The sequence below is a fragment of the Rhinolophus sinicus genome, linkage group LG11 (assembly GCF_036562045.2).
Source record: "Rhinolophus sinicus isolate RSC01 linkage group LG11, ASM3656204v1, whole genome shotgun sequence".
Lineage (NCBI taxonomy): Eukaryota > Metazoa > Chordata > Mammalia > Chiroptera > Rhinolophidae > Rhinolophus > Rhinolophus sinicus.
Genome location: NC_133760.1, coordinates 74,943,391 through 74,953,675, shown reverse-complemented (window position 1 = coordinate 74,953,675; position 10,285 = coordinate 74,943,391).

Sequence of the window (10,285 nt, the reverse complement as noted above, 5' to 3'; positions counted from 1 at the left end):
ACTTATGTGCTTTGTGACTCAGGTATTTATCTAAGCCCAGCTTAATAATGAGTCAAATTTTCTTGTCAAGATATTTTTCATTGAAGTTTTACATATAGGGTAATTCACTGCAAAAAGGACTTAATTTGTTTGTTTTTAACTGAAAAGACACTAAAGTAATAGTGAAAACGTTGCTTTTATTTAACCTAAAAGCAATGTTTTCAACTATTACTTGGCCTTACATGCTGACAGCTTTGGCTTAAATATTACAAATCTTGTTGCCAGAAGAAGCAGAGATATTAGAGATAAACTTTTGTTAATTACTTTACTCAAACATCCTGTTTAACACCTTTCTAAAATTTGAAATTTTAACCGTGTGAGATATAAGTATGATAAAAAACTTTTATATTTAATGTAGTATATTATGACGATATAGTGTATTCTCAGGCTTCACCTTCAAAATTAGTAGATAATGTTTATTCAGTGCATATCACGTGCCCAGCGTGATGCTAAGAGTTTACAACAGTGACCACTTCGGTATGGGAAAATTGAGGCTCAACAGGGTTAGGGGCCTTACAAGAGGTCGCACTTGGGAGTAAGCGCTCTAATTCAACCAGAGCTTTCTACTGCTTATATAATTCTGCCTATCAGCAGAAAGTATAGCCTCAAAATCTCTGCTCTCAAGTAACTATCAAAAGTCTGACTGAAAGAAATCTAGATGATCTAAAGTAGTTCCCAAAGCTTCATTGTGCGCCATTTTTATTATAATTACCTGAGATGCTGGTCCCACTGTCTTTATTGGGTCCCACTGTCTTTATTGTGGTTCAGTAGTTCTGGAATGGGGCAAAAAGGAATACTCAATAAATAGCTAAGTAAGAAAAGTGTGGAATTACTAAAAGGTATAATTTGTTATCTGCCTGGATGAGTCCCTAATCGTGTCTCAGAATCCTTACCTTTAAAACAGGGATAATAATATCTATCTTACGGGGTTGTGACAAATGAATTAGACTGTATTTTAAATTTGGTATGATTTGATTTGGGGGGCATAATAATAAACAGCTATTATTCTCGGTATTCAAAAGCCAGTGTGAAAATTTTATAAACATGGGTCTTGTCACCTTAGTTTTTCAGAGTCCCACTGGCTGTCATATCTACAAGAGACTGGAGTATATAAATTATGAGGATTTCAGGGTAAGTGGAAGGTATGCACAATGAGTTGGCAATTTTAACAAATATGCAGCAAGATTAAATCTGTTTTATGGCAATCATATGCTCTTGACTCATGGAGTTGGAAAATGAAAACTCAGAAGTCTTTTGCGTTGAAACTGGAATTTGCATAGTTATATATACCTCATTTTATTAATTTACTTTTACTAATTTAAAATTTTATTTTACTAATTTGGGGCTCTTTAAAAAATACTTGGGCTGTAGTCTCAGTTTTTGAGTTGTGGGCAAATTTGATAAAAGTTACTTTCTGTTTACATGTAAGAGTGAAAAAAAAAAAAATGTTGACAAGGCAGAGAGAGCTATTTCCATCCAGGTTGATAGTGATCCATTAAAGAGCATAGTGTTCTCATTTAACTAGCTACAAATTCTTCAAATTGAGAGCTATTTATGTCTTCATCTGCATCTGGTTTCCTGGGATTATTCATGTGCAATTTAGTCCAATGCTTTGATGTGGTCTCCCTCTTCTCTATAGTGGGGAAGCTGTGTGACCTGGGCTTAGTTGGTCTTCCTGAATTGATGCTGCCTCCTTGTGAGCACAGCTTCCTTTTCTGTGTGTCCACAAACTTGAAAAAGAATAGATTTTGGAATTTTGTCAGGGACATTTGTCAAGCCATTAATACATGGTAGGGACTGTGCTCGAAGCAGTGGATATATCAGGGAACGATATTAACAAACTTCTCGTCCCTGCGAAACTTGTATCTACCTATAGTACCTCAACCAAATCAACTTGACTCAAAGATTTACTGTCCAAGGTAATGAGTTGTCTTGTCAAATTCTTTCAGTACGCTTGTATGTAATTTACAGGGCTTGGGTTGATTTAAAGTGACTAAAAAAGTGTCTTTTTAAGTGGGTATACTTTGGAATGAATTTTCTCAGCTTTTTTTCTGTTAAGATTGAAGTCTGTGTAGGTTGCATAACACAAAGGATAAAGGCAAAATAGGACTTCTCCAGCAGCTCTCTCTCTCATCAGCTAAGAGTATGCCATCTGTGCCTACGTCAACACTGGGTGAGTGGAGGAGTTGAGAACTATTCTCCAAGACATCTTTTCTTGGGGTTAGCATTAGAAAAGTTTTAAAACATTCAATTTTTATATTGATTTTTTTTGTTATACCCTTTTACTTCCATCTTGTCTGTACATATTTATTTTTTAAACATCCTTTTAGTTTATAGCTGTATTGCTTGCCAGAAGTGGCTCAGGTCAAATAATGCTAAAACTAGGACCAAAATCCCATCCTAATATTTCTACTCCAGTGTTCTTCCAACTATATAATATGGCTCCTTCTCTATTCTCATTAGGGTAATTTTCAATTATACTGTAAATGTTTTTTACGTTTTATTTTCCCCATATATTGGCTTTACAAACACCATATAATGGAAGTGGTACCAAATTGTTATTACATTGGAAATACATTAAGAGGAAAATTATCCAGGAGTGGGTGTTGGGAGGAATCTCTGGGGGATACGATGCATTATGTCATGTATAAAAAACTAGAGAGAGAGAGAGAGAGAGAGAGAGAGAGAGAGTAGGTGGGGGGCAGACAGGAAAATAAAGCGTTCCTGTTTGATGTCTGAAAATATGCAAAAAATAGCTAATGTTTCTCTAATTTACCTCATCATGGAAAGCCATAGATTATAATAAATTGCATTTTACAAAGAGGAACACTCATAAGCATATAAGTTGCCAGAGTGCTGCAATATGGCTTATATAATATTTTAAAATAAATGATCTGAAAGAGGTAATAATGATAGCTACATTTTTAAAAATTAATTTTATTTATCTTTAAAATTAAAATGTTATTTTAAAAGTGTTTAGCTCTCTCAAGCTGACTTATTTTTACATAGCTTCTAAGGTTTCAAAATTCTGCAGTTTTCAGAATGTATTTTTTTAATTAAAATTTATTAGGGTGACAATGGTTAGTAAAATTACATGGGTTTCAAGTGTACAATTCTGTAATACATCATCTATCTATCACATTGTGTGTTCGCAACCCAGAGTCAGTTCTCCTTCTGTCATTGTATATTTGACCCTGTTTACCCTCTTCTACCACCTTCCCCCCAACCTTACCCTCTGGTAACCACTAAACTATTGTCTGTGTCTACACAAAATGTTTTAAATCCTAATATTGATTATTGGGTGGTTTTTGTTTGTGGCTTATAATTTCATGATTTGCTCAGCTACTACCTCATTTGTAACTAAAGTTATATATATATATATTATTAATCACTAGGTGACATATTGGTGATTACATATAAAAACTTTAGGGTCTCTATGAATTGTGGCCAATCATATTAATAGGAGAGACTTAACAGAAGTCAAGTCTGATTTGAAAACTATTCCTTCTCTACATACATTCCAAATAAGATGATCTTTATGAGAGTAATGCTTAGTTGCCATGTTGATCCCTAAGTGTCTTAGGAAATGGAAACTAACTTTTATACTTGGACACGGATACATGGATGGATTTGAATGAACCCCACCTGAGAGACTTATGTCCTTTATATTCAGGAATCCTGTTGAACCTTGAAAAGTATGGCTGCCTTTGCTAAAATTGAGGTGGAGACAAAAGTCACATTGGAGATTTTCATTATTATGTCTAATTCATGACCTGAGTGGCCAACCTTAGTTGTGGGACTCTAAGGAAAACAGTCCTCCACTACTCTGGGGAAAGATGACATAGAACTTTCATAGCTGGACACAGGTAACTCCAGAGGACATAGCTCTCAGGAGACCATCTGAGAGCAGAGAAAGGAGATGATTCTCTTCTTGCAACACTATTTGAATCCGATGGCTTCAGCTGGTTCCCATAAGCAATTCTTAGATTTGTACCCTAAATGTTCCACTGCCTCGCCCTAGTCCCAGCCCTACTTTGTGGGCAAGAACAACAGAGTTCTCATTGGGACTCTAGCGTGAAGGTCTGGGTGATGATTTGGGCTCCACACAAAGTTCTGGCTGAATTGGAAGAATGCTTTGGAAACAAAGGTGAGCACTTCAGTGTGAACTGAAAGAGCTGGAGTCCACGTGTGGTCCACGACGAAAGAGCTGGGCCAGCGCTTACGAGTAAGTTAGCCTTTCCCTACTAACTCAAATGGTCCCAGTGATCAAGTACTAATTCTCCTATATATTTGGATATGTTTCTTGGCTTTCTATTCTATTTCATTCATTTGTCTGTTCTGTCAGTAAAACAATATTTAATTAGTGGAAATTCATAAATCTCAACCTTATTCTAAAACTTTTCTTAACATCATCATAACAGTATACTAGAATGACCTCACAAATAATTCTAATTTTTGAAATCTTGATTATTTTGACTTGGTTTATAGGAAATTATTAACATAATAAGGGAAAGGTCACATATTTTAGATAAATGAGTCTCCTTGTTCAAGAACATGGAGCACTTCTCCATTCCAAAGGTTTATTCTAAGATTCCCTAGTAAAGCATCTATCTATCTATCTACCATCTAACGTGTGTTGATTAAGACAACGAGATCTGCACACCTATTACAATGGCCAAAATCCAGAACACTGATAACACCAATGCTGGTGAGGACGTGAAGCAATGGGAACCCACACTCATTGTTGGTGGGAATGCAAAACGGTGCAGCCACTTTGGAAGACAGTTTGAAGATTTCTTACAAAACTAAACATACTCTTACCATACAATCCAGGAATCACACTCCTAGGTATTTACCCAAAGGAGGTGAAAACTTATGTCCACACAAAAACCTGCACCTGGATGTTTATAGCAGCTTTATTCATAATTGCTTAAACTTGAAAGCAACCAAGATGTCCTTCAGTGAATAAACTATGGTACACTCAAAAGAAATCCACTATCGAGCCATGAAAAGACAGGGAGGAACACCAGTGTGGGTGTGTAAATAGACCAGTGAACTATCCATTACACACCAAGTATCATTAAACTCACTAGACGAAACTTGTCATGAAATATACTGTTTCCCTGAAAATAAGACCTAGCCAGACAATCAGCTCTAATGCATCTTTTGGAGCAAAAATTAATAGAAAACCTGGTATTACATTTATTATATTATACTATATTATATTATATTATAAAGACCCAGTCTTATATTATAGTAAAATAAGACCAGGTCTTCTATTAATTTTTGCTCCAAAAGACGCATTAGAGCTGATTGTCTGGCTAGGTCTTATTTTCGGGGAAACATGGTATGTACAGCAGGCATTTCCAATGACTAAACTAACATTTAATAATATTGTAAATGAAACTTTGAGAGATCATCTAGCATAATTACCATTATTCAGAAATGCTTTGCGTTAAAGAGAAAGAGGGAAACCTTCAGTTGGCACTTAGTACAACGCTTTCGTTTTAGTTTTCTCAGCCTACACAGACCAGACGTAGCCAGGAATTGTCTGTAGCTAGATGAGTCCTGAGAGATGGGAGTAAACGTCCCAGTAGAGCTCAATTCACTTTTGACGGATGGATGAATGAAAGAATTAATAGATAAATGCACTTGGAGAACTCCCTATTTTAAAAGGAAACTTATAAGAAAAGTGATAATTTTGATGTTGGAATATCATCTTGTAATTTTGCTATTATTAATTTTCAGTGTTCACAATTAGGACCTAATTCTAGTCTTTGTAAAATTGATAGGACATAGTAGAAATATATTCCTTAATTTAGAAAAGGAATGATCGACTTTCAGTTAATTCAAAGAAACTATTTTAACAAGAGAGAGACGATTGGTTTGTGAGATTTCTATTCCTGCACTTCCCAGGACAGTTTCCTCACACTAAACTTTTATGAAAATTTTGCAAAAAAAATTAATGTTAATTGTAGAAATATGAAAACTGATGAGGAAAGAGGAAAGGAAAATATTAACCAAAAATAAATGTGAAAAATAACTATTATAAATTTAAACATAGAGACTTCCCTGTCATATTCATTTAGCTATTTTTTCCCGTTTATAAATCTTGCTTGTATCATCTAAGAGTTGATGTTAGTGACTATTCTTTCTAAATGTTTACTTTCTTTATTTCTGAGAATAGGAATATTACAGAGTATTGAAAAAGACTTGATTTGTAGTTCTTGCCAATTTTCATCATGTAAATACTCCTATTTCTGATTTCAAGCCTCCAACTGTTCCAGAATATTTAGTCTCTAGGTTATGATATGAGTGAACTCCAGCTCACCACTGTTTGGATGGTGTTTTAAGAGAAAGCACAGAGACTGTTTCAAAGGCCATAGTAGTAATCTAGGCAAGAGATAAATAGACTGAACTAAGGTAGTAGAAATATGAGACACAGGTTCCAAATAGAATATATAGGAGGGAGCTCATGAGAAAATAACCCTTTCACGTGTCTTTATATCCCTCATATGGACGTAGGACTACTGCATTGTGATGGCTTGTTCTGTTAGGTAGAAGGGATATTGTCCTAAACAGTGTGGATATTTCCATTGTCAGTCATCCAAATGAAAGATACATCTTGAAATTGGAAATGAAGGACTGAGTTGCAGGTCTTTCTTAAGAGGTACAGGCAATTCAATGGTCTCTTGGGCCTGGACTCGAGCTTTTAGACATGCACTAGGGCAGTATTCTCTAAATTAAGTAGAAGGGATTGGCAAAACAAAAAAAAAATGAAATGCCTCTGTGTGTATTTTGTTGACATACTAAATATATGTGTACATGTGGCAGTATTCTAATATATCATGTCTATTACAGAACCTACAGACATATACAATCATTTTCAAAGGAAGATATAATAATAGGGGCAAAGAAGTTCTGATACTTTCTTTCCTCACCCAGGGGATTATTTCTTGTATCCCTTTGTCAATGAAAACCATCCAGCTTAAGAGAAAACTTATAAGAGTTTATTTGAGCCAAACTGATGACAATTGAGGGGAAGCAAAATCTCAAAGGATTGAGAAAATGCTCCTTAAAATGGCCGTTTTGCAGCTTATTTTATACATGGAATCAAAGGAGGAAGGGTACATAAAATCCATTGGTGACAGATTAAGCGGGTGGGAGAAAGCAAAGCGGGAAATCTCTGGGATTGGAAAAAATTGGAGAGATGGTTACTTCTTTCATATAGGTGGGCACAGGATAGTTAATAGTTCGCATAGAAATGTTAATCTAAGGACAAGACTAGTAATGAGGGATTCTGTACTTTCCTGCTCTGGTCCGGAAAAAGGGATTATTGACATTCCAAGGATGTCATTTTAGGAGCAAAAAGACAACAGACAGGCCCTCTTAAAGGCACAGATTAACTTTATGAAGGAAGCTTTTGGCTAAAGATATGACTTCCCACGAGGGCCTACTTAATTATGAAATTGTTTATGCTCACGCCATCTATGTGGTTATTTTCAGTCTCCTGAGATTGTCAGGTTTAATATATGGCCCCTTTTCCATCCATACCTTAGTGTTATGCACTGTTCTTTGGAGATTTCTGCTCTCAGGAGTATCTTGAGGATAGAAAAGGGATTGACGCTGCCACATGGTGACCCTCTCATGGCCAGAAAGCTGCCTACTGAAGGCTCCTATGGAGGTGGACTGGGCTGTGGTTTGGGAGAACAGTCACATTTGGTGGGCCAGTGTCACATGAAGTTCTGTATTCTCCTTCCCATCTGCCACCCCTGAGTTTCTCATTAAACATTACAGCCTGCTTTCTACCTCTGCTCTATGGTGTTAAAGAAAAGTTGTGTGTTCAAAGTGCATTCAAGAATTCAAAAGGTATATAGAAACAGAGGTTCTTATTCATATGTTTATCCATTCTTTTGATAAATGTTTACAGATCACTTAGCGTGCCAAGTCCTGTTCTGGGAGTTGCAAATTCGCCAGGAAAAAAGCCTTCAAAACTGTCTGCCTTCTGAGAGCTTACATTACAGTGGCAGGAAGAGCACTCCAGGAAAGGGAAGGGGGGCAGCAAAGCTAGAGGCTGTGAGACAGAAACGTGCTCCGTGTGTTGAGGAAACAGAGAAACCACCGTGGCTGGAGCAACATGAGCTCAAGTAAGCAGAAGACTTGAGGTCAGAGATTAAAAGTTGGTTGTGTGGAGGGGAGGGGGTCACAGATTGTCTCGGGCTAGTGTCCATTATAAGAATTTCAGCTTTTAACTGTGAGGGATTTAGGAAATCATTGGTGACTTTTCAGCAGACAACTGACGTCATCTGAAGGTGTTTTAACTGGATCATTCAGTCTGATGGGTTTAGAACAGACTAGGGTGAAGGTGTTGTACAAGGGAAGAAGCATGGAAAGCAATCAAGATTCTACTACAAGACATTAAAATAATGGCAAGGAGAGAGATGATATTGGCCTGGACTACACTGATAGCTGTGGTCAAATTCTGTATGTATGTTGGAAGTAGTGCACTCAGGTTTTACTAACTGATTAGATGTGGACTTTGAGCCGTAAGTCAAGGATGATACAAAGACTTTGGACTTGAGCAACATGAAGAATGGACTGACCTGTTCTTTAAGCAAGAAAGATGACAACAGTGGAACGTCAGGAGGTCAGTTTAGACATGTGAAGTGTGAGATGCCTCTAGAATCTCTAGGTGACTGGATAGACCAGTCTGGAGTTCAGGAGCGGGAACCAGACTGAAACTCCCAGTTTGGGAGTTGATAGCACACAGATGATATTTAAAGCCATGGCACTGAATGAGATCACTCAGAAGGGAATATGGATAGGGGAAGAAATCAAATGGATTCTGTATATATTTAGTAGTTAGTGTTGACAGGTTTTTACTGGCAGTTTAAATGTTGGTGTAAAAGATAAGATTCAAGGATGACTCCAAAGATTTTGGAGAAAAAAATGAGGCTATCGATGGACCAATCCTAGGGCTCTCCTGTATTGGAGATGAAGAGGAATCAGCAAACTAGACTGAGAACAAAGGTTAGAAAGGGAGGAATCAAAGCAGGGAAGTGTGATATCTTAGAATCCAAGTGAAGAAAGTGTTTCAAGGAGCAAGCAAGGGTCCTTGAAACCTGTGTCAAGTGCTACTGGATTAATATGAAAACTGAGAAATGACAACTGGATCTGACATGATGGAGGTCATGATCAATTGTACTTAAAGTAATGTTGATTGAGATAGATGGGAACAAAGGGCAATGATGGGAATTGCCTTAAGTGAGAACAGAGGAAGAAAAATTGTAGAGATTATAGACAACTACACGGAGTTTTGCTGTAAAGGAAAGAAATGAGGCAATGGTTGCAGGGGCAGCGTGGTCAATTTTGTTTGCTTGTTTGTTTTTAGGATGGACAAATACTAGCGTGTATTTATGCTAATAAGAATTAGTCAACAGAAGGGGGACTTCAAAGACACATGAGAAAGCAGGGCAGAAGGGGTTGCTGAAGCACTGTCCGTGGGTAGGCTACAGAGGATGCGGTCTAGGACACACAAGAAGTTCTGGCCTTTGCTAGAAACATGGACATATCATTGATATGAACAGGAAAGAAGGTGAAATATTTTTTGGCAAGGTGTAGAGAGGTGGGGCCTGGGAGTCTGTAAAATTTCTCTCTGGATTAATTATCTTTTCTCAGTGGATGAAGAAACCAGGTCACGAGCCAATAAGGGGTTTGAAAAAAGACAAATGGTCAAAGCAAGTGTGAGTGTGAATGGATCAGAAATATGTCTAAGGATTGCTGGGAACCACACCCATCCAACTTCAGGTGGATTTTCATGAACTGAAAGTGACACAAGACAGCATGACTTTGTTTTTTTCTTTAGTCACATTAAATGGCTCACAGCAGACAAGTTTAGGGGGGTTTTAGGTTTAATTAGGACTGTGGTTTAGACAATAAGAAAAGGAATGGGGACAAAGGTATTGAATTCTATGCATGGGGATGATGAAATGATTAATTGGGGAATTTAATCTAGTTAAGTTGGTAAGTCAGGTCAGAGTGGGGTCAAGGTCAGTGAAAGGTGGCAGAATTATGGACTGACTATAGGTGCGATGACCTGGAGGATTTTTGGGGTTTTGTGATGAGAGAAAGTGAGCTGGAATATGAGACGTGGTGTTTAAAAGGATGTTTGGAATTGTGATTATGGCAGGAATCTAGTAATTTTTAGAGACGGGTTGTATCAAGTGAATGATGTTGGCAGAGGCTG